Source organism: Callorhinus ursinus, unplaced genomic scaffold (assembly GCF_003265705.2).
Source record: "Callorhinus ursinus isolate GAN/ISIS: 27379988/994484 unplaced genomic scaffold, GSC_fseal_2.0 scaffold12, whole genome shotgun sequence".
NCBI classification, from domain to species: Eukaryota; Metazoa; Chordata; class Mammalia; order Carnivora; family Otariidae; genus Callorhinus; species Callorhinus ursinus.
In genome coordinates this window covers 48,364,515-48,388,987 of record NW_027397074.1, presented here as the reverse complement: position 1 = coordinate 48,388,987, position 24,473 = coordinate 48,364,515, and positions in this window count along the sequence as shown.

The following is a 24,473-nucleotide window of genomic DNA, read 5'->3' as shown; positions in this document are numbered from 1 at the left end:
GTAGAATCATGTTCAAAGGTCAGCCCTACTTGTTAAGATTCTTAAGGTGTCTGTTTCATTTAAATCAAGTTTTGTGTTTGTACATGTGTGTTTTTTAAGGGAGAATGGAATCTCCTGAGAGAACAATCCCACTTAAATTAGAAACACGTGGGGGCATTCAGTAGGCCAGCTCTGTAAAGATGTGTTATTGTATCTTACGTTTATAGGAATTTTATTCACAGACAAGGCCACATATGAATTACAGGATCCTCTGGTGCCCAGGCTACCTGGTTCTTCCCATCCTGATGGAGTCGTTTAGATACAAAAACTCTTTTCCTCTCCTTTAGGTAGAGATAAGGAAGAAAAATCTATTATAAATTAAAGAGTGGAACATTAGCTAAATATTATGGGAACACTTATGAAACATTTCAGTGTGGCATCACACTTGATACCAAAAAAGTGGAAAAGACCCAAGGTCTGTGTGGACCACGTTGCTTTCAAAAGCATTGGCCTGTTTTGCTTTCGCTGTAATAGCACTGTCCACCTAGAGGCCAAAGACCTGTCTAAATATGAGACAGATTTAGAGACAAGATAAATATTGTTCATAGGACTTTCTGCACTTAAAATTAAATACATAAAACTATATTTCATAGGCTGTTCACAATTACTGCTTCTTCCCCTGCCTTCCCAAAATTGCTTTATCACATACGTCAGTCTAATGGGCTAGGGAAGCAGGAAAAAGAAGGAAAAGAAAACCAACATGTATTGAGTGCTTTGTCCCTATATTAGGTTTTACTCTATTTGATCTCATTTTTATTTCTTACAACGACCGTGTGGGGCAGATAGAATTCTCTCCATTTTACAGATGAGAAAACTGAGACTCAGAGAGATTGAGTAATCCATCTGAGCCCACATAGCAACCAAGAACGGGAGCTGGAATTGGAAGCCAGCCTGGCCCAACTTTAAGAATCACATAATGCTGTTGGTGTTTGACCAGAGGCTCCCAAATACAGTGGGCGGCGCCAGGCCATCCTGCTCTAGTCCATATTCCACCGCTCTCTGGGTAATGCTGTGAAGAGCCAAGGATTCTCAGGGCTTCACTCTCCCCAGTGGTGTCATGGCAATAACACTGTCTGTCCCTTCTGCCTCTCAGGGATATCATGAACCTCATATAAGGAAATTTATGGTAGGGGACAGGGGAGAGACCTTGGAATACAAGATTAAAGTAGTTGTTAATAGGGTTTTGTGATCTACAGCTCTCCCCAAAGTGGGGTGCATGGGATACTTCATTGGAGTATGGGAAGAAATTAAGTATTTAAGCTTCTATTTATATTTCATTTACCTTTGAAAAAAGAAAAATATAGATATTAATAATAGTAGATATACATAGTTTATCGGTAAATTTACAGATATTAGGAGTGGATGCCCCCCAATTTTTTACTGATTAGGAGCATGATCAGAAAAATTTGAAGACCACAAATCTATATAATAAACAATGTATATCCAAAAGATTGTGATATTGTTAGGGGCATATGAGTAGTGGTGGCTGTAGACACATAACGAAACTACCCAAGTGAGTAGCTCAGAGTTCTAATATTTGTTTTTAATCCCCAAGCATCTCAGCATAATGGAAAAACCATAAAAGTCACTTTTTTTCTTTTTTGTCTTTTAATGGATGAGTTGAATTATTCATTATCTCGGTTCAAACACGCGGGCATCATTGGTCTACATAAGGTGACCTTTTGTTTCACTCATTCATTTAGGCATTCGTTCAGTTACAATGCCATGAATACTCATGAGCCCATTACTCTCTTTAAGAACATGAAGTATATTTACCTCTATTTATCTATGTGCCTATTATCCTATATCCTGCCTTCCCACACAGAAGTAACTGGGATCCAGAATATTATGACTATTATTCCTTTGCTTAAAAAGTTCAATCAAATATATATAAATGCCTAAATAATAAAGTGTTTGAACTTTATAAGAAGAGTGTACTGTTCTAAGAAGTCACTTGGGACTTGTTTTCATTTAATATTATACTGACTGAAATCCATACTGTTGTGGGTGGCTGTAGGTCAGTCCATTTCACTGCTGTGTCATATTCCATTGTGTGATTATACCATAAGTTATTCATTCGTTTCCTTGAGGATGGGCATTTGGATTATTTCCAGTTCTCTGCTACTAAGAACAATACTTCTTTGAACATTCTTATACGTATCTCCTGGTGCTCATACATAGGAATTTCCTACAGGAAGTGGAAATTGGGGGCAGTAAGGATATGTGAAGGTTCAATTTAACAGAATAAAACCGCATTATTTTCCAGAGCAGTTATACCACAGGTTCACTTTTTTAGCCAATTTATTCAGTTTTCTCATATGGGAAACCTGACTAAAATGATTACCTTACCGGTACTGGTGAAGATTAAAGTAATTAAACAAGAAAGTACCAGCACCCTTTTTAGAAAACAAAAGACTGTCAATAAATGAGTGTTAAATCTCTTTCGCCGGGTTAGCTTAAGACTCTGCCTTGTGCAGAGCTTCCTTCCCATCTATACCCCGAGGGAGCTGGAGAGCAGGGACCCTAAGCCCACTACAGCTCTAACACTTTCTAAGTTGGTGACAAACGCTGGACCAGTAACCCCTCATGGCAGGTTCCAGAGGCTTAGCTTTACAGTGGGATATGCTTTCTCCCCACCCTGGTACTTATTCCCTGGTCTGTGGAGCAGATACTCACTGGAACTCCTGCAAAATCGGGTGACAGATGACAGGTTCTTGGTGCTAAATAATGGTTGCAATTACAACAGGAAGAAAACAAAACTACTGATAAAACTGTACTTGGAATGAAATCCAAACTCTCTCCCAAGGTCATGTGTAACCCATCCTTGCTGACCTCTCCTGCCTCAGCCCTCCCTAGCGGTTCACCTCTTTGCTCTTCGGGCCACAGCTGTTGTTCTTTTTTGGTTCCTGGAACACTCCAGGTTACTCTCTGCCTCAGGGCTACTGCATAGGCTATTCCTTCTGCTCAGAATGCTTTACAGCCTGCTCTTTCCATGGATGGTTCTTTCTCATGCTTTAGCTCTCTGCTTAAAGCTATGTGCTCAAAAGGCATGTCCTCTCCTACCCCATGTGAAGTAGTTTCACCCTTCCTCCAAATAGTCTCAGCCTTCGGGGTCTCCATGACATTTGCCTACATTTGTGGTGATTCTATATATATTTACCTGTTTACTTTTATTTTCCCCTTTCTCTACTAAAATGTTAGCCCTATGAGGGCAGAATCTATCCATCTTAATCATTCTTGTACTCCCCAGCCTCTAACACTGTGCCAAATGTTAGCTGAATGAATGGATGTATTAAGTGTCCACTAGGCATCAAGTTTTATGTAAGCCATTCTACGCATGTGACTGTTTTTCATTATCTCAACAACCCTGTGACATAGCTATTATTAACCCCATTTAGAAGGTAAGGAAACAGGCTTATGGAGGTTAAGGAACAGCTCCAAAGGCTCACTTCTAGGGAGTGGTAGAGCTGGGATTTGAACAAAGATCTGACTTCAAAGTCTGTGCACTTCCCACTGACTCATGAAGCCCATAGGGAAAGGTATTTAAGGAATCCAACTGATGTCGGGTGGCCTTTTCAAACTGCCAACCCAGAGTTTCCCTGGGAATTTCTCATTTTCTATGCTAAATCTCAGAGCTGTTAGTTTTGCAATATTGCACAACATACTGATAGAAAATGTCACCTGACTTCTTTATCTGTTAAACAAACATTAAGAACAGCTATTTGGCCAAACTTATGCTATTGTTCCCGCATCTATCACAATACAGTATTACTTATCAATGGAAAACCATGTTCCCAAAATGTCACAGTAGGACTTTAAAAGTTAAATAGACCCATAAATCATTCTTTCAAAAACAACAAAGCTGACCTCTTCTTTAGCACTCAAGATATTTAATCTGTAAATTATTTAGCTTGTGTCATTTCTTTTCCCCAAAGTTTAAATAGTAAAGCTGCTATTTTCACTTCTTTTTCTTATTCCCCAAGTAATTAGGAAGTAGCACTCTTCAGAAACACAGGCTGCAGTTATATTTTCAATAAATAGATTAAACGAATAGGTTTCCTTGGCCCATGGACATACTGTACTCTCACTCAAGGGACCCAAACACCAAGGGAAAATGGTTAGAATACAGGTAACTTCCAATTTTCAGGTATTAGTGGGACAGTTACTCTTCTGTGGGCCATCATTTTAGAAAAGACTAAAGTCATACCTTTCTGCCAACCACAAACATCATTTCTCTCAAGATTTAACTAAAGATTGTGTGTCCACCCCAGGAACTCTCACCTGGACTAGTCCCAATTCCTGCTGCTTAATTCCATTCTCAACACCTACAGATGACACTCATACCACATTATTAACTTTGGGTTTAGGTGCTACCTTTTGTTTTTGTTAGTTCCAAAAGTTTGCTGTGTGAGTAAATGTCCAGTCTTATCATATTTAGATGGCAAGCGTTTCAAGTGCCTGGACAACTTCTTCTTATTCTTTTGTGTTCCACACATGTCTATGAATGCATACATTCAGTCTTCTATCCCTCCAGCCACTCCAGATTTCTTCAGAGCAACTCTAAGGTTTTAGAAATGGTGGTAGAGGCTCTTGAAAGATATACATGCAATTTGAATTCAATCAAAATGAAGCGATACTAATTCAATATGTATAGGAAAAAAACTACAGCATAATGTTGACAGCATTTGCCTCAATTAAGGTGAATAGAGTTCCTTTACTGATTTTTTCTACATTTTCAATAAGAGTATAGGTTTATCTTATATCACAGAAAAGCTATTTTAAACCCAATCTAATCTTTAAATTAAAAGAATGAAGTCAACTGGGTATTTACCCCAAAGATACAAATGTAGGGATCCGAAGGGGTACGTGCACCCCAATGTTTATAGCAGCAATGTCCACAATAGCCAAACTGTGGAAAGAGCCAAGATGTCCATCGACAGATGAATGGATAAAGAAGATGTGGTATATATACACAAAGGAATATTATGCAGCCATCAAAAGGAATGAGATCTTGCCATTTGCAACGACGTGGATGGAACTGGAGGGTGTTATGCTGAGTGAAATAAGTCAATCAGAGAAAGACATGTATCATATGACCTCACTGATATGAGGAATTCTTAATCTCAGGAAACAAACTGAGGGTTGCTGGAGTGGTGGGGGTGGGAGGGATGCGGTGGCTGGGTGATAGACATTGGGGAAGGTATGTGCTATGGTGAGCGCTGTGAATTGTGCAAGACTGTTGAATCACAGATCTGTACCTCTGAAACAAATAATGCAATATATGTTAAGAAAAAAAAAAGAAGAAGATAGCAGGAGGGGAAGAATGAAGGGGGGGAAATCAGAGGGGGAGACGAACCATGAGAAATGATGGACTCTGAGAAACAAACTGAGGGTTCTAGAGGGGAGGGGGTGGGGGGATGGGTTAGCCTGGTGATGGGTATTAAAGAGGGCACGTTCTGCGTGGAGCACTGGGTATTATGCACAAACAATGAGTCATGGAACACTACATTAAAAACTAATGATGTAATAATGTATGGTGATTAACATAACAATAAAAATTAAAAAAAAAAGAATGAAGTCAGACTTACAGAACAAAGAGGCAGAAGTACAGTGAGTGAGCACTCAGATAGGACTTAAAAGTTTGAATCTGAGTTGGGACTTTGCCCCTTACTAACTGCGTGATCTTTTCAAGACTTGGTGTCCTCGTCTATAAATTGAAGATGAAAATATCTCAGAACAACTCTATAGAGTTGTTCCTTTATAGAGTTGTTCTGAGGCTTATACGAGATAATGTGACTGAAAATGCTTTACAAGATTGTAAAAAGCATTAAGTAATGAAAGGTATTATTACTTATGTTGTGAATTGGGTCTAATTTCAATTGGCCAGTGCTGGAAGTCAGACCTATTGCAGACACCACTAAGCATATTATGGGATTAGGAGGCTCAAGGCCAATTATCCACAACAGTGGTTTAAATGTTTGGTTCTTCCAACCCCATGGATGTCACAATTTGGTCCAGATGAGTGAATGTCAAAAATGTCTTACCAATTCAAGTGCCCTCCCTACTTGAAATTAAGACCCAGGCATTGGGGCACCACAGAGGGTGGGTTGGTGATCCCTTGGGCTCATGTTTCTTTTGTCTTTTTCTGGGCTAGGATAAAATTACAAAGATCTATTTTGAATTTATTCTCATAAGTCAGGGAAACTATAGGGAACACGTTGACTTATTTCTCCAGTTCATAAAAAAGAAAAAAAAACCCACAGTGGAGTCTATATCTAAGATAAGATGGTGAACTTTGGTTTAGAGGAGAAAAAAGTTGCATTTCTACCATGACCAAGTCTCAACTTCCTAATATCTTGTATTATTCCTCTTCTAAAACTCCATTAATAGTTTTGGAATTTACTGTACCTCCTGCAAAGCTCTGTGGCAAATATTCACTCCACATGTCACTTACCTAACTATGGAAACAAACCCTTCAGAGCATATGCTAATGTATTATTTCCCGTCATTCTAAATTTCTATGCACCAAGCAAAAGAAGTGCATTTCCAGAAGTACTTGACAAAGGTTGGCTGAAGTCAAAACTGACCAAAGAACTGCCAAGTAGGTCACCAAACATAAGGCATCCCCACCTCCTCTGAACCTCAAGTTTTCAAGCATCCTCTCCTCTCTCTCTCTCTCTCTTTCATTAAATGGAAAGAGAACAGCTGTTAGAGTCAGATTACCCTGGGTTCAAATTCTGACTCCACTTATAAGGTTTATGGATGTGGGTAAACAGGTTGGCTTCTTGAAGCCCCAGTTTCTTCTTGCTAGTAAGAATACCTAATGTACAAAACTGTTATGAGGATTAAATGAGATGATTGTAAGGCATCAAGCACAATGCCTGGCACATTATCAGGCTCGATGAATGCTAGTTTCTATCTCCCCCTCCTTGGCCTACTTCATGCTAGTTTGAGCACAGCACATGTCCTGATTGTACATTCATCACAAATTCCTGGACCTCTGGCACATCCAATGTTCCAAGCATTCAGAGGTAATAAACTGGAGGGAGCCCCCAGGGCTGTGGGAAGCCTGGCTTCCCAGCCCCTTAGGCAGACCACCTACTGCTGCCTGAAAGCAGCCACCCTGTGAGGAAAGCAGCTGCCAGATACAGGGACAGGGGATGGGCCTCCATCTGTACCTCCAACCCTCTTGCCTCTGTGCACAGAGCGCAGCGACGGTTCCCCAGGAGACACCAGGGAGAGGTTTCAGTGTTTCAGATGACATAGCAGCCTATGCTCTCTGACCCAGATTAGACTCAAGCCAGAACCAGCTCACCCGCCTATGTCACCAGCAAATGATTTTAATTCACTCCCAGGAGACTGTAAGGAACACTTGGACCAGGAACACGTGTAATCTGGCTGAGCCCTGCAGTGAGCATTCACAAGGCTGTAGGTTTCACATGTTCCCCTAATATTTCACTGGCCTGTCAGCCCCAGCTTGCCTGTGGGAGCCAGGCTGCACATTCAGCACTCCTGGGTCCCTGGAAAGTTGGGGGAGCGAGAAATGAGGAGGAGGCTGGAGGAGACTCCAAAGGCAAGAAGAAAGGAAGGCATACTTCAGCCCTGACACAGTGGTTCTCAGAGTGTGGCCTCCAGACCAGCAGCAGCAAGAGCATCACTGAGAGCTTGTTGGAAATGAAAACTCTCAGGTCCTGCCAGGGCCCTATTCAATCAGAAACTCAGTGGTGGGGCTCAGCTGTTTGTGTTTTCACAAGTGCCCCGGTGAATCTGATGCATGCGATAGTCTGAGAACCACTGACCCAGCTAAATAATGTTTAGGTAGACTGAAAAGTCTAAGTTCAAGGAGAAAAGCAAGAACCCAGCAAGTACAATTGTGATAAAGGAGAAAAGCTCCAGATTTGATCCCGAGGCCTTCGTCTGAATTCTAACTGCAATAATTGCTAGCTGTGTGATCTCGGGCAAGTTGCTTCACTTTTCTGAGCCTCACTTTCCCTGCGTGTGAAACAGAGGTAGTTAGTTAGACCTCCCCTGCAGAGGAGAGATAAGCTCTCCACAGCTGGCTTGGTGTTTATAAGCCTTGTTCTTACACCACTACATCACACAGCTTCTCCTATAGAGCCTCAGGTCAGGCTCTCTCAACCTTGACACTATTAACATTGGAGTCTGATCATTCTTTGTTGTGAAAGCTGGCCTATGCATTGCAGGATGTTAACAGCATCCCTGGCCTCTACCCACTAGGTGCCTATAGCTGCCCAACCCCATTGTAAAAACCAAAAATGTCCCCTGGCATTGCCAAATGTCCCCTGAGGGGCCAAATTGCCACTGGTTGAGGACCACCGCATTAGAGTGTTCAGATGCAGCAGAAGCAAAAAGCAAGAGCATTGTATTCAATTAGAACTAAGATCCACAGGCCAGTTTGTCTACCAACTAGATATCTGACCTCAGATGTAACTAGTAACCAGAGCTTTGATTCCTCACCTTCAGGATGGAGATTAGAACCATCACAGGGATGGGGTAAAAGCGAAGATTTGTCATATAAAAGATGCTCAACAAATTTCCATTTCAATTCACAGAGAAAATCTGATCTCTGTGCTTTTGATTTAACTACTAAGAGGCAGAGTGATAGAGGATACAAACTTCAGATGGCCTCTCTTAAATCACAAGGTAAAGGACAGCCAGACTCATGAAATAAAAGGAAGGCAAGCGAAGGTCCAAGAGGAGGGCTGGGTCTTCGCCCTGCTGAGCCTGGCATGACAAAGCACCTCTCTTCAGGAAAAGGACAGGAACAGGCAACTCTTCGGACAGGTCATATGACAGCCCACTTCCCTAGGCCCCCCTCTGAAGCCTGGGGCCACGTTCCCATCGGATTACCTGTTGTACCGGTCATATTGGCATGGCCGAATGAGAAGCGGTGAAGAAAAGGGAGCGGTTAAGAGCTTGTGGTCTGATTCTCACAGACCTGAGTTCAAATCCTGGGTCTACACATATTGGTTCTGTGAGCTTGGCCAAATGACGTACACTCTCTGAACCTCAATTTCCTTATTTAAACGAAGAGACAAATAGTAGCCACCTGAGCGTCTTAGCAAAAAGCTCTATGAGTTCATGTGTGTGCAACACTCAGCACAGTGCTGAAAAGGTATCATAACATTACTGTATCCGAACCAAAAGAACTATGATCTTTGTCACATCATCACATTTGGCCAGGCTCAGGGCAAGTGTGCATGAGAAAACTATCTCTTAGCAACAAGCACAAAAAATGATACACTGCAGTACAATGAGAACTGGTTCTGCATTTCATTCTCCACCATTCAGTCTTTTCAAGATCATTCTGAGCCTCAAGACTGTCCAAGCAGAGAGGCTGTAGCTTTTGCCAAGCCCTAAAAGATAAGGCACAATACAGCTTGAAAAGACCCCCTTTGAGCAGCTGGGTGGTTCAGTCTGTTAAGCATCCTGATTTCAGCACAGGTCATGATCTCAGCATCGTGAGATTGAGCCCCACGGCAGGCTCCATGCCGGAGCCTGCTTAGGATTCTCTCTCTCCCTCCCCTCTGCCCCTCTCCACTAGTGTGTGTGTGTGTGTGTGTGTGTGTGTGTGTGTGTGTGTGTGTGTGTACAGAATGACAGAGAACAAGAGAGAGAGTCTTCTTGAACTCAGTAACAATTGGCTAGAATGTCTCACCTCAAGGACAGGAAGGAAAAACCTCTCCCCATAATATCATTTAGAATTCACTTACAACACCACGGCTCAGTGTGTTATACACACTACTCATTTTATCCTCACAGCCATAAATTGAGGTACATACGACTGTAGTCCCCAATTTATAGATGAAGAAACTGAGGCTGATAGGGCTAATTATGTCTATATCATATTAGGCAGACAGAGAACTGGCCTAAGTAACTATTTTCCTAATTCTTAGAGAGATTTTCCAGCCAGTCTCTGTCATCTATTTCACTGTCTAATATTTTCCACAGTCAGAAGAATTATCTTCTTCTGCACTTTGTTCAAGTTGCTCCGAAACCTGATTTAGGGAGGTGAGAGGCGCTGGGCTGAAGCCCGGGTCACCGGCTGGATTTATGGTCTCTCCCAAGCATCTTTATACCCAGGCCAGGGAAAGAAAGTCACAAAGCTCTAGTTTGTTGTCCCGAATGTCTGTACCAGGCTGGAGCCCTTGGCCTGGATAACGCCTCTGTGATTATGCCTGAATGGCAGCTGGGCGACACCTGTCTACACCTTGGCCATATCTGGCTCCATTCCAGGAAGCTGAGGCCCTCCTTTCCCCTTTGAAGGTTACCAGACGTCACTGATTCACACACTCTTCATTTTTAGAATCCCGGCTGGCCATAAATGTAATGGCTCTGAAATCTGTCCATTTATTCTGGGTCTGCATGGACTGAGCCATCAACAATCTCTGGACATCTTGGGTGGTTTTTCAGACACAGTTTTATTTTGCTATCCTCCTGAATTCTCTAGAATCTAGACACCAAGACTACAATGAACCAGGCTCTGAAAATTCTCCCCCTGGACTCTCTTCAGTAGTTTCCTGCAACCATCCCAGTAAGGGTTTGCTGAAAGATTATTAGGTTCATAATCTCATGGCCCTGATTAAAGGGTAAATGATAAATTTTAGAGGTCATCTCTAATTTTCTTGATAAAGTTCCCTTTATGCCTTTAGGGATACTTTAGTCCCTTCTAGCTCTTTTCTCTTCAGAAAAAAATAAAATCAACTCCCGCCTGTGCCCCAGTGTGAGTCCACCTGAAACCATTTAGGACAGCTCATTAGGAAGATGCTTAGTCAGGGATGGAATTGGAGGTGGGGTGGAGATGAGTAGGTGACTGTTAGGATTAGCTTCTAATGCAAAGACTGGCTGGGAATCACTTAGGCCATAAAACTTCCACCTCTTAAGCTTAGTCCCCTTGTCAGCAGGAGAAACCAAACAACAAGCATGCTTTGTAACTGGATTCAAGAATGCTGTGTCTAGGGCATCTAAAGGATCTGGGCCCTGAGCCCCAGCACTCACTAGGCAGTGGGAATGAACATAGAGGAATTGAGGAACATGGCCTGTATTGATCCCTAATCTAGTAAAATTCTAGCTCATGCTGGAACTAAACTTGTCTCCAAGGTTTTGAGCAACATTTGGTCTTACCATCTTTTCCTCTCCCAAACACATCTGGACGGCTGGGCTCCAGGCTAAGTGGGAATGAAACAAACACTGAAATCTTGCAGCCGGAAAACCTGTTTATTTTTATTTGAAGGTCTTAAAAATTGTATCCGGGAGGAAGTGTGGTCTAATTGTGAAAATTGTGAATGATCCCTAATATCCTGGGTTCTAGTCTCTTTTACTGTTAGTAACTCATCATACAAGACCTTGGGTGATTTCATTTAAACTAAACATGGCCTAATTTTCCCAGTGAGTCCCAAGACCTTAGAATTAAAGATGTTATTCATACACACGTAAGCAGCTGAAATGGAGAATTTCATCCTGGGCAAGGCGCTTGAATTTATGACCAAACTTGGCCAAGAAAGAGATGGAGGTATTACTTTTGGGGAAGCAGCATCACCATCCTGGATTTTATAAAATGTCTACCGGGCACCCAAGAATTAATGATTTGGTTCTCAAACTGGCTTCAAAGACATCCCCCCACCCAGAAGCCTTCAAAGGCACGTATGTGTATTGATGAACAATTCCCATCACTTCGAAAAGCCCAGTAGAAACTGTATGTTTATCCTTGATGAGACTAGTCAGGCACACTGTCTAAACCTCTTTCTTTGATTTTAGCTGGAGCAACAAACTCATCTGGTAACAGTTGTCATATTCTGAGCAGAAGATCTGACGCAGTCTTTGATTAATAAAAATCCAAAAATAAATCTTTATTACTAAATTAAGTTTGTTTGCTAGGCCAAAGCATTTAAAATATGGGGTCTATAAGGAAAAGAATAATTTTAAAATGGTCCCCGGTGCAGATGTTTGCTCACTGGACCATTGGGGTGTGGGTTTCTTTTGAGGAGGGTTGGGGAAGTGGGGCAGGAAGCTGAATACTCATGAAAGAAAATAGAGTAGCCAGCAAACAACCCACAAAACTTTAATAAATTAAGGGTAACCAATTATAGCACCATCTAATTGTCAGAGAGGTTTTTGCTGTGATAATTTCTTTAGGCTTCATTCATTTATCACTTTTTCTTTAACTCAACCAGAAGATGGAAAAATAATGGTTCTCTCAATAGGATGCTCTCAGGATGTGAAACCCTAGGTACTTCCACGGTACCTTCAGGTGTGTCCTCCTTCCTCCAATGAGCCCCTGAAATGCCGATTGACCACAACGTGATGGTTTGTCTGGAGTGGTAATCGGGAGGCATTCTTTTTGTGGCCGTTTCTTCCCCATGAGTACAATGCATGGCTACAACACATTGTTAAAACTTATAAGAACAATACATTGCTACCAACTTAGAAGAATTGGGCTACTTGTTGATCTACATTACTACTCAACACAAATTTCACACAGGCACAATTCCGCCAGAAGGTGGGCTGGGTCTCCTGGCAACCTGAGGAGAAGGCCAGCAGATGCTTATTCTCCCCAGAGCACATATTCCAGACATTGTTAATCAGCCACAGATCCCAATAAGGATCTCTCTCAACACTGCAAGCCAGGCACTACTACTAATTGAATTTCACATAAATTTTATTTGCCTACCCAGCCTTAAGACGAAGAGATCACTTAAACTTAAAATATCACTGTTGGGAGGGAGGAAGACATAGGAGTATGGGCCCACAGTCACATTAAATTGGTCTCAAATTCCAACTCAGTCACTCAACTAGCTCTGTGTGCTTGGGCAAATTATTTTGCCTCTCTGGGTTCTGGCTTTGTTCTCTCTTAAACAACGATTATAGGGGCATCTGGGTGGCTCCATCGACTAAGTGTCCAACTCTTGATTTCAGCCCAGGTCATGATCTTGGGGTCATGGTATAGAGCCCGGCATCAGGCTCAGCACTTGGCAGGAAGTCTGCTTGAGATTCTCTCTCTCTACTTCTCCCTCTGCCCCTCCCCCCACCCACGCTCTTTCTCTCAAATGAATAAACCTTTAAAAAAATAACAAGGATTATATCATCCACCAACAGGAATACTGTGAGGATTGAGAGAACGTTCCAAGCCTGGCAGCCCAGTGCCTGGAATTTTGTGTGTTTAACAAATGCTGATTCCCTTTCCTGACAGTATGAATGACAAAAGGAGTTCAGCACCTTACCTAGAACTCCAAATTCTCTTTGACTCTTCAGCTCCTGAGTATACTGGATTTAGCTGACAAGCAACGATATGAAAACGGCAATACATAAACTCTATTGTGAATTTAAGGATAAGTTGAAGAACTAAACACAGACGGAGAGACGCCAAACATTAAGTTTTATGGGTCAGCTTTGACCCTATACAACTTAGTATACAACCAAGTATTAACAGTCCTGTTGTGCCCAAAGTAGGCACTAAACAGATGGTTAAGCCTCTGAAATCACATACATATACCACTAAAGCAGAGGGGAGAAAAGCAATTAGGGGGGCAGAACTGAGAAGACCCACCATTCCCTTGACCATTTCTGGCCAAAACCTTTGTTCCAGGTCCTGTGACAGAGAATCATCTGCCTCGGCAATCCAACTTCACCACGCAATCTTCTTCTGCTTCCTTCCTCTGGAATAAATAGAGCTTGTCTAGAGTCTGTGTGACCTGATTGTCCGTGCAGATACCAGCTCCCACTGAACTCACAAGCATTGAGGGGAAAAAAACCAAAGAATCAACAAAGAGAGAAGGCTACTACCTTGATCTATTTCTAAAGAGCAACCCCGCTGGTTTTGAGGGGCACACAGGAGCTGTGAATGTAATTATGACCAACGTTAAGATTAAACCCATGAATGATTTGGCTTGAGCTTTTGCAAGAGATCGGAATTGTGTAGCATAGCAGTGTTTACTACAGGTTTATAGATCTGCCTGGGGCGTCTGACGCCCTTGACTATGATTTATTATTACAGGACAGAGATTATCTCAGACTGGGCTGGAAATGGATCTTGGCTGAGTTATTTACTCACCGGATGCAATGTGTGAGAGTTGATGGCCTTGTTTCTCAATTTGTCAGTTGTAAAGGGAGTCCCCAAGGCTCGATTTCAGACCCAGTATTGTTTATATAGCCCAGCAATAATACATCACATGTGGCAAAATATTACAAATTCATTTCTATGCTGATGATATGGCTCATGCATAATAGCAGCTAATGTGCTTCTCTTTTTAGTTGAAATTGCAGCTAAGTTTCTAAAGGCACAAAGGGGCTTTTGTGTTTTGAAGCATAAAGAAGAGAAAGTATATGACAGTTTTTAGAAGGACTAGTGAAGAGTTTGATCTGCCTCGGCTGCCATCTGTAAGAGTCCCATTATAGCAGTTACGGTCATTATAATACCATACCATCTGAAGATATCTGTCAGGATTTTTAATACTATTATTATTTTATTATTATTATTATTATTTTGGAAGCTATGGGAAATGACTTCCCATTTTACTGTTTGCATTTAGGTGATGGGAAAGGAATAATTTGAAGGATGATTTCCACCTGGTCCTTTATTCAAATGGCTCACACCAACCATATGGAGACAACACTCTAGCACATACACTGCGTGCGTACCAAGGGATACACTATGCTTTAAACAATCTCCGCATAAATCAACTCACTGTGGGTCACAACAAACTGCCTGCACTCTGTCTCTGAAGAATCTTTAGCAGAAAAAACACCAGCATGTTTTAAGGAACCGAGAGATGCCCCAAAGAGGCAAAAGCTGCCTTTGGTTTCTGGATTTGGACTCTGAGAATGCAAATCCTGGGCATCTTTCTCAAGAAAGAGCCATGCCTTTTAAATAAGATTTCATGCTCCAAGACACTAACGAATTAAAAAATAAACAAATAAAGCGGCAGCCTCCTCAGGAATTTGGTATGTTTCAAATGAATATTTACAAAAAGGGAAAAGGACAAAGCCATTTCATAGCTTTTTTTCGGGCGTGTCCTAGCTCTACAAAGCCCTACCTTTCCCCACACTGAAAGACAGCAAGTAGCTGCTTGGCCACGGGTAATTTGGGTTTAATTGTGTTTGTTTAAACCATACATTCCACTCCCAAACTGTAAAAAGGAATCCTAGAAATCTCAAAGACTTGAAAAGTCTAGAGCCTATGTCCTGTTTGCCTTCTCAAAGGAAGATTCCCAGGAAAGCTTCATTGCAACCTGTGTGTTAACCTCTGATATCTTTCTAACACACTCCAAATGCTCAGCAGCTCCTCATTTTAAAGCATTATACAGAAGATCAAAAGATGCAGACAAAGTGCCTCCAAGCAGTGATATCATAGCCAACTGTGAGAGGAGGTGAGTCAGAGGAAGCAAGAAGGGATTCCCAAAGCCTTTCCTCTCATTGGCATATGGCCCAAGGTGCTTACAATCATTCATTCATTTGTTTTTTCAACAAACTTTCACTGAGCACCTAATATATGCTGAAGAGAGAAAGGTACAGTAGTGAGGGTACAGGCTTGAAAGTTGGTGGACCTGAGTTCAATAAATGGCTTTGTAACTTTCTAAATGAGTGACGGTGGGCAAGTCACTTAACCCCTTTAAGCCTGACACATAGTACGAGGTCAGTGAAGATATGTCAAAGAAATAACTAAGTTTTTGTTCCTTAATCTGTAAGCCACGGCGATCAGGCCCTACCTTGTAGGGGTGTAGCAGATCTGATGAGAAAATGGATGGATAGTGCTTTACTAGTAGGAGTTCTTTCCTAGTAATTGGTGGTCTCCGACCTTTGATCTCATGGGAAAGGCAGACCGGGAAATCAACAATTATTACTCTGCAGTGTGATTGAAAACCAAAACATAGTCGGGGGGAGGAGGCACCAGTGGTGAGATTCAGACAAGGTTCCCAGGGGAAACTACCCTAGAGCTGCTTTAGAAGGCAGGTGAAACCTAGCCAGGCACCAGAAGGGAGGAACGGCATTCCAGACAAAGGAACTGGAATGTATAGAGGCAGAAGCATGTGGGCACCGCGTGCCCTGATCAGGCTACTCGGTATGGTTCGACGTTGGGGCCTGAAGAAGCAGGCCACGTGCACGGCTGCCGGGTCTCACAGGCTCACAGGAGGAGCCTGAACCGTGCCCCGAAAGCTGGGAGCTATGAAGAGCACATGAGGACACTTTGGCTCTTCAATTCAAACCAAGTGACAATGACGGAGGCTGTGATGCTGTGATTTATAAGAAGACATACAGATCTGATATTCATCCCCATTTCTAACTGAGAGCTCCTACAATTATTGGAATTTCCTAAGTGACAAGAGCAGTAAAGGCGTAAATGAGATGACTTGGGGCTGGTTGGCAGAAGAACCAACCATGAGATTAGAGGGTTAGAACTTTCTATCCCACCCCCTTTACCACCAGGTAGAGAAGAGGGGCTGCAGGTTGAATCCATGGCCAGAGGCCAATGACTTCATCAATCACACATGTGTAATGAGGCCCTCATACAAATCCCAAAGGACAGGGTGCAGAGGGGTTCCGGGTGGGTGAACACACAGAAATGTGGGGACAGTGGCACATCAGGAGGGGACATGGAAGCTCCGTGCCCTTTCCCCAAACTGTGCCTGAGGCAACTCTTTCATCTAGCTCTTAATAAGTCACATCCTTTTATAACAAACCAGTAATCTAGTGAGTCAAATGCACCTTCTGAGTTCTGTGAACCACTCTAGCACATTAATTGAAGGAAGGGGACCATTAGAACTTCCGATAATCTACAGCCGGTGGGTCTCAAGCGCAGCTGACCACCTGGATTTGAGACTGGCATCTGAAGTGTTGAGGGGGCACGGAGCACGGTCTTGAAGGACAGAGCCCTAACCTGAGGGATCTGATGCTGTCTCCAGGTACACAGGGTCAGAATTGAGTTGAATTGTAGGACCCCCAGCTGGTGTCAGGTAGCTGTTTGCTTGCATGTGTGGGAACCTCCCCCCCTCCCCCACACACACCCCGACACAGGTTGGAATTGGGTGCAGAATCTTTAGGAGCACAGGTAAGACAGAAACCTGCCGGCAGGAAACCACCCCCCCATCCCCCCAGTGGGAGGTTCCAGGAGCCAGCTCTTACAGAAGCCACCAGAAAATCTGTGGGAGCCACCAAGAAACCTACCACTCCCCTGAAGCACTCAACTGTAAAGGACTTGTGAAATCTTCGTTTTCCTATTCACAGCCTAGGCTCTTCAGTCCTGAATTCCTGAATGTAATGGCTAATCCCATCTGCTTTCACATTTTCAGCTTTTCATCCAGGAGCCTTTTATCTTAACATTTTACCTCTTCTGCTTTTATGTTTTTATCCTTTTATCTTATTAGCTTCTAGCCTTTTATCTTTTATTCTAAATGTTACCCATTTTATTTCATGTCCCTTATCTTATAAAGATTTTAAATGGATTTTTAACTAATACTGCATTCCTTTTCCTTTACCTTTTTTTTTTTTTTTTTTCTCGCCTTGATGGCAGCGTTGTAGCTATATTCTCCTGGTAACTTTCTAGCTTCCTTTTATTTTAAAAGACTGCCTTCCTCCCTTTCTCATTTTCCTCTTCCTCCCCCATCTTTGCCTTCTTCCTCTTCTTCTATTTGACCCAGTTTGTATTTGTTTTTTTAATGTCTGAGAAGACAAATGCTGGTCGGGAAGGAAGGGTGGTAAGAGGCTGCCCGTGGACAGAGGAGGCTGATGTCTTCCTCAGGGCACGGCCGTGCCTCCCCCAGGCTGCTCAGCCACCCCTGAAATAGAACCTGAACTCTTTTCCCCCTACCTGCAACCCACACCCTGCACCCCCAGCTCCACCAATAACTTGCTGGGCCCTTTAAGGCCTGGATTAAGAGAGAGAAAGGAAACTTGCCTAAGAGAATAATGGGCTAACCCCTTCCAGGGTTATGGTTCTGTGACAGAGTATACACACACGAGTTACTGCCGTAGTTCTTCTTTCTGACATTGTATCCGTCAGACCTTCTGGGCAGTTTTGCATGTGTAGAAGCAGTGTGAGTGTGTGCGTGTGTGTGTGTGTGTGTGTGTACACATGTATGTGCATCTTTCCTTCTTTAAGAAGATGAGCTTATACTGTACATACTATAAGGTAATATGCTTACATCATTTACTTAATTACAATACATTTCCACATCAGGAAAACTCATCCAACATGATTTATTTTTTAATTTTTTTTACTTCAATATGATTTTTAATTCTTATCCCATTTTATGGGTGAACTATAATTTGTGTAATTCCTGTCATGTCATTTGTAGATACTAGAACCAATACAGCAACCAACATCTTTGTAGCTACATTTTTGGGCACACGCAGGATTATTTCCTTCAGTAAATTTCCTAGAAAGAGTCTTCCTCAAGACTGTACATGTCTTCATGTGTTTTTATATTGCCTAACCGCCCTGCCTAACACAAGAAGGTTGTGTCAATTTCGTAATATCAAAAGTACTGGTTTCTAGGTATGAGGCTGATTATTCTTTTGAATTATTCTTTGTGACCCTCGCCAATGTGATAGCTGAAAAGTGACACTGCGTTTGCATTTTGTAGATTCCCCGTGAGGTTGAAGATCTCGTACGGACACATTCCTGGTTCCACCGTCATCCCTTCCCAAACTGCTTTTCCCAGCCTGAACTTTGGAGTATTGCCCTGAACATACATTGGCCGACACTGTGAAGAAAAGTCCCACAACATGTGTTTGTATACACTGTAAGAATGTTGTGAAAGGTTCGGGTCACTATGAAAAACAACGTCTTTCCTTAGGACCCACTTTAGTACTAGGAATAGCTGTGCTTTTTATGAATATCCAATTTATTTTTATCTTACTGATACCACGGAATGTGCATTTGACTGCGTTGTCTTTTTATTTTTTTTTTCTTCCAGCAGCAGCTAGAAAGCTCAGAGCCAGTTTTCCTCCAACCTCCAGCAAGTTTATTCCACATGCCTGTTTGTGTACCGACCTCACTCTGGGCTCCTTCTTATCTTTCCAATCCTTATTTCCCCTTTGTCATATTTTCTTCATATTTCAAATTGGATTGCGTCTTGTTGGGCAGGCATGTATGCAATGCTGGGCATAAATAAATAAAACATGGTACTCTCTGAGTTGACGGGGGCTCCTTGTGGTTGGTGCCACCCCAGTGCCTTAGCAGTCACTGATACGGAGCCCGCGTGGGGCTTCCCAGAGCTCTTCACATCACGGTGAACATTGAAAATGATGATGTTGGTACGATTACTGACGTAAATGGAGGAGATGCTCAGAGGCAGAGGAGATGGCTGAGGGGTCCTACCCCCACCCTGTCCCATTCCCCAAGGTGGAGAAGACATTCCTGTAGCCCTTTGGTGGCACACATTCAGCCACAGAGGCACTGGGCTCGTGGGGAAAAAAATACCTCACAAAAGTAAAACTAATAAAAGTAAAATAAAAGTCATTCCATTTTTGTGCCTACTTCAAAAGCAATGCTGTTTTCCCCTCAAAGAAATGTTTATTCTGTAGATATACTACAAATAAAATAAGAACAATTCCCTGTATGGAGATAACCTATGGACAGCTGCTACCTTTCCATCCTTTCTGGAATTTGTGCCTGCCTATCCCTTCTTCCTTCCTTTCCCCCCATGTTCCTCTAATAGTATTCACTCTCTCCTCAGAGCCTAAAGGGGGCATTTTCTCTTCATGGAGCTCGTGGATTCTTTGGCTCTTCACCTCCTCAGCTAACTCCTGGCTATCCCTTTCTCTTTGCTGCAGGCTCCACAAACTCTGCCCCTCCCCCCAATTTTTTCTCAGCAGCATCCACCTTCTCCAACTCTTAGTTCCCTCTCCCATCAAGACTGGCATCAGAGTAGGACTCAGACAACTAAATTCAATATTTTTGCTCTCTCGCGGGGGCAGAGGTGAATTAGAGGTTCACCATACGTGTTTCACTTTCCTAGGCACACAGCAAAGCCACCTTTCCTAACCCACATAGACCCGGGTGGGGTGCAGGACTGCATTTCACCCATGGAATGTGAGAGAATTGGCAAGGTCACTTCTAGGCCAGGGAGCTAAGAGTGTGTGTTTTTTTCCTCTCTTTCTCTCTTCCCTCATCTACAGCCAGATCATACCAGGGCAGCTCAAAGTCCCATTCTCAAGATGGCAAAGCCACAGAGTGGGAGGAGTATGGATCCCTAAATGACTGTATGGAGCAGAGTTCCCTACTAACTGCATTAGATGGTGGCAGGGTGGGGAAATCAACTGTTATAGTCTAAGATCACTGAGACCTGGGGAACTGTTTATTATAGCAGTTAGCATATACTAATTAGCATATCCATTTTTCTTGTTGTTTCTAAAGAAAGAAAAAATAGGCCTTTCTAACTTTTTTATAGCTTGTTCTTATTAATCACAGGGGAACAAGATCAAAAAAAAAAAAAAAAGCAGGAGAGGTTTCAGAATTATCAAATTCTTAGAACAATGTTTCCCAAAGAGTGGTTTGTAGAACACTAGTTAGTGCTCCAGGAAGTACATGGTAAAAAGCGGAAAAGCAGGCTTTCTAGCTTAATAAGATTAGGGAATGCAGAATGAGAAAAAAAGAGGCTTCCTTGCTGCAGGACTTCTCAGAGCCTTTAATATAAAGCTGTACATTGTGATTCTCCACAAGGGGTCTCTGTGGAACAAATTTGTCTCAGCCTGAGAGACTGAAGATCAAATCTGAGAACACAACAAGAACTGGCTCCTTTCAGATGTGAGATCTGTACCTCTGAGTACCTTTAGATGCAGAAATTCTATTCCATTGGAACTCTGCTATAGTGTAGAGTTCCTTCTAAAACTGACCTTCTAAGGACTTCTTACTCCCCAGAAGAGGAGCCAATCCAGAGTTGACTGTTCCATCATCTGCCTTGTCATCATGCACCAAACCCACCAGTTTTGGCAGTGCCTCTCCCCCAGCATAAGCAACAGGCCCCTCCCACTTCTGAGCTCCTGCTACATGAAACAATCATGGCCTCTTTCTGGGAAGGCAGTAGAAATGACCGTCTCTGACTGCTCAACAGCTACTACCGTTGAATAGTTGATCGGGTACAACTAAAGAGAAGGATGGTGAGGGGCATACCATGTGTGGCATGAAGGGAAAGAGTGAGAAAAGACCATAGAATGGAGGAAACCCAATGAGGAAAGCAAACAATTGGAGCATGTGCTTAATGATAGTCCAGGGGGGCAAGATGTGTTTGTGTCCAAATTCCATATGAGCACATAGGAAGCCAACTGCCTACAAGCTTCCTGGCAAACAGAGTTGAGATTTACATAGATTTCTGAAGGGGAGACTGTCTGATCTTGCCCTGAATCACATTCAACTGAATGTTGTAATGCTGTAGTCTTCAGGCCTCAACAGCAACTCCAAATGTAACACCTGCCTCTGCCTAAAATCTCCAGACTCCATCCCCAAGGGGGATCACAGAGCACAGATCTCAGCAGACAAGACTACTTGTGAGATACTTTTAAGACACACTACATATGCATTTTAGGTTTTTGGAAGATTGCTAGCACCAAGGCCAGGAGAGGCCTCTGTCAGCTCCAAACCAGAAGGAACCACTGTCATCCCCAGAAAGGAAGCAGAATGAGGCCTGACCACAGGACTGCAAACCAGTGGTGCTCACTAATGACCTTTACATCTATAAACTAATGGAGGGACAAATGCCAGCTGATGTTATGGAAGTCATCCAGCACCCAGGATCCTGGACTGCTCCTTCCTCTGTGTTTCCCACAGTACCAGCCATACTAGAGTTCAACAGATACAAGTAATTCAATAATCAATAATCCAAAGAGGTGAAGTGGGATAGAACACATGCAATAATGCATTTATGATCTCTAACTCCGACTCAAGTAGCCAACAGTCTCTTTTGTTCACCTTTGGTTTCTTCACTGTATCTCCTAAGTGTGTTTAATTGTTTGCCAGCATCATGATCTCCTGGGTACTTTTTTTTTTTTTTTTTAGAGAGCGAGCGAGCACGTGAGCCGTTGGGGGGAGAGAGAGAGAGAATACCAAGCAGGCTCCATGCTCATCATGGAGCCCAGCGCAGGGCCCAATCCCACAGCCCCAAGATCACAACTGAAGCTAGAATCAAGACTCAGACACCCAACAGACTGAGCCATCCAGGCACCCCTCCTGAGTACTTTTTTAAAGTGCAATGCCCAGGCCCCTGATTAGACATTTCAAAGCAGAGTCAGAGAGGAGTCCAGGAACCTGTATTCTGAAAACTCTGCCCAAGAGATGCTTCTGTACACACAGTCTGAAGAGTGCTGCTCTGGGGTCTGCACTGCCAGCAGTCACCCCTCTCACCAAGAATGAACTGCAGCCCTACCCCACAGGCTCACCTCCCCCGCTTCCCTGAGAACACCAGAGCTACCCACTGGCACTCCCCCCACCCCGCCACCAAGCCAGTGGGCCCTTGCCTCTGAGGCAGAGTTGTATCCTTCCCACTCTTGCCCCAAATCCCTCCTCTCCCGCCTCATCCAGGAAATTGCTCAATCATATGTACTTCAACCCACAAGTACTGCCAAATGAGATTCCCGTCCTGCTGCATCCATGAGGACCCTCAGAACATCCCCATTCTTTGGAGTTTTTTTCCCCTTTACAACCAAATCTGTTAAACCTACTGCCTGCACCTGTTCTCCTCATTCTCTACCTCCTACTCACTCTTCAATCCTCCACCGTCAGACTTCTCCCCACACTCTACTGAATCAAATCTGCAGCACTTGTCATGAGAATAATGATATATTACACCCAAAGTGTACTTTGCTGTTAATAAAATACTTTCACACACATTTTGCCATTTGGACTTCGTGACCCCGTGAAAAAAAAAGTATGTCAGATCTCAGAGATTCCCAGACTTCAGTGTACATTATTGTGCCACCTTCCCAATTTTTGCCGTATCTATTGGCCCCGCATTATTATCTACTTGGTGTTTTTCTTAAAATGACTCACATATTTTAACTTGTTTATTTTGAAAGAAAAATGTATGTAAGTGGAGAATCAATATCATTTGTCATAAATAAGAGGAACTGGTATAAAGAAATTCAGTGAAAACAAAATAATGTGATTAAATTTTAAAGTCAAAGTGACTCTGGCCTGTGGGATGATAATCAAAGGTAGACTTCTGAACCCCTTGGGAAAGTCAGCTCTCTGGATTCCCCACTGCTCCCACCCAGGGTGTAGGAAGCCTCAGCCCTACTGAGCTCCCTTATGGCCTTTCTGGGTTCACAGAGCCTGGTTTACTTGCAAGTGGTCAATATCAACCCTTTCCCCTCCCCAAATACCAGGTCTTTCCCAGGACCTAGACCCAGACACAGCGCCCCAACCACTATCCAGCCTGGGGCGGGGGGGTACGAATCACCACAGCTGTTCTCCCATAAGGATCTCAGCAGATCCCAGGGCCTCACTCACATCCAGTTGCCCACAGGTTTCTACCACAGCCCCAGGAGAGGCAAAGAATGAGGGGTAAAGCCCCCCTTCAGGTGGCCATGTTTTTAGCATCTCTTCTATAATTCTAGTTGGAAACCATCACTTCCCAAGGCTTTGAGGCCAAAGACCATTCACACCTTGTTTAAAAATGACATCATCATCATTGGGTGCCTGGGTGGCATAGTCGGTTGAGGGTCTGACTCTTGGTTTCGGCTCAGGTCTGATCTCAGAGTCATGAGATCAAGGCCCCACATGGGGACATGGGGCTCCACATTCAGCATGGAGTCTATTTGAGTTTCTCTCCCCTCTTCCTCTGCCCTTCCCCACTGCATGCTCTCTCTTTCACTGAAATAAGTAAATAAATCTTTAAAGGTGAGATCATTGCATACATTTGATGGTTATTATCAAGAAAGAAAGAAACAAAGAAAGAAAAAGAAAGAAAAGAAAGAAAGGAAGGAAGGAAGGAAGGAAGACGGAAAAGAAAGAAAGAAAGAAAGAAAGAAAGAAAGAAAGAAAGAAAGAAAAGAAAGAGGAAGGAAGAAACAAATGTTGGTGTGTATGTGGAAAAATTAAAACTCTTGGGCATTGCTGCTGGGAATATAAAGTGGTGCAGCCACTGTGGAAAATAGTATGGTGGTTCCTCAAAAATGTAAGCATAGAATTACCATGAAGCTGAGATGAAGCTGGAAAGATCCAGCAATTCCTCTACACAAAAGGATGGAAAGTAGGGTCTTGAAGAGCTATTTGTAAACCTGTATTCATAGCAACATTATTCACAATAGTGAAAAGGTGGTAACATGCAAATGTCCATCAATGGATGGAATATTATTTAGCCTTAATAAAGAATGAAATTCAGATACATGCAACAACATAGTCGAACCTTAAAGACATTATGCGTAGTGAAATAAGCCAGTCACAAAAGAACAAATACTGTATGATTCCACTTATATGAGAT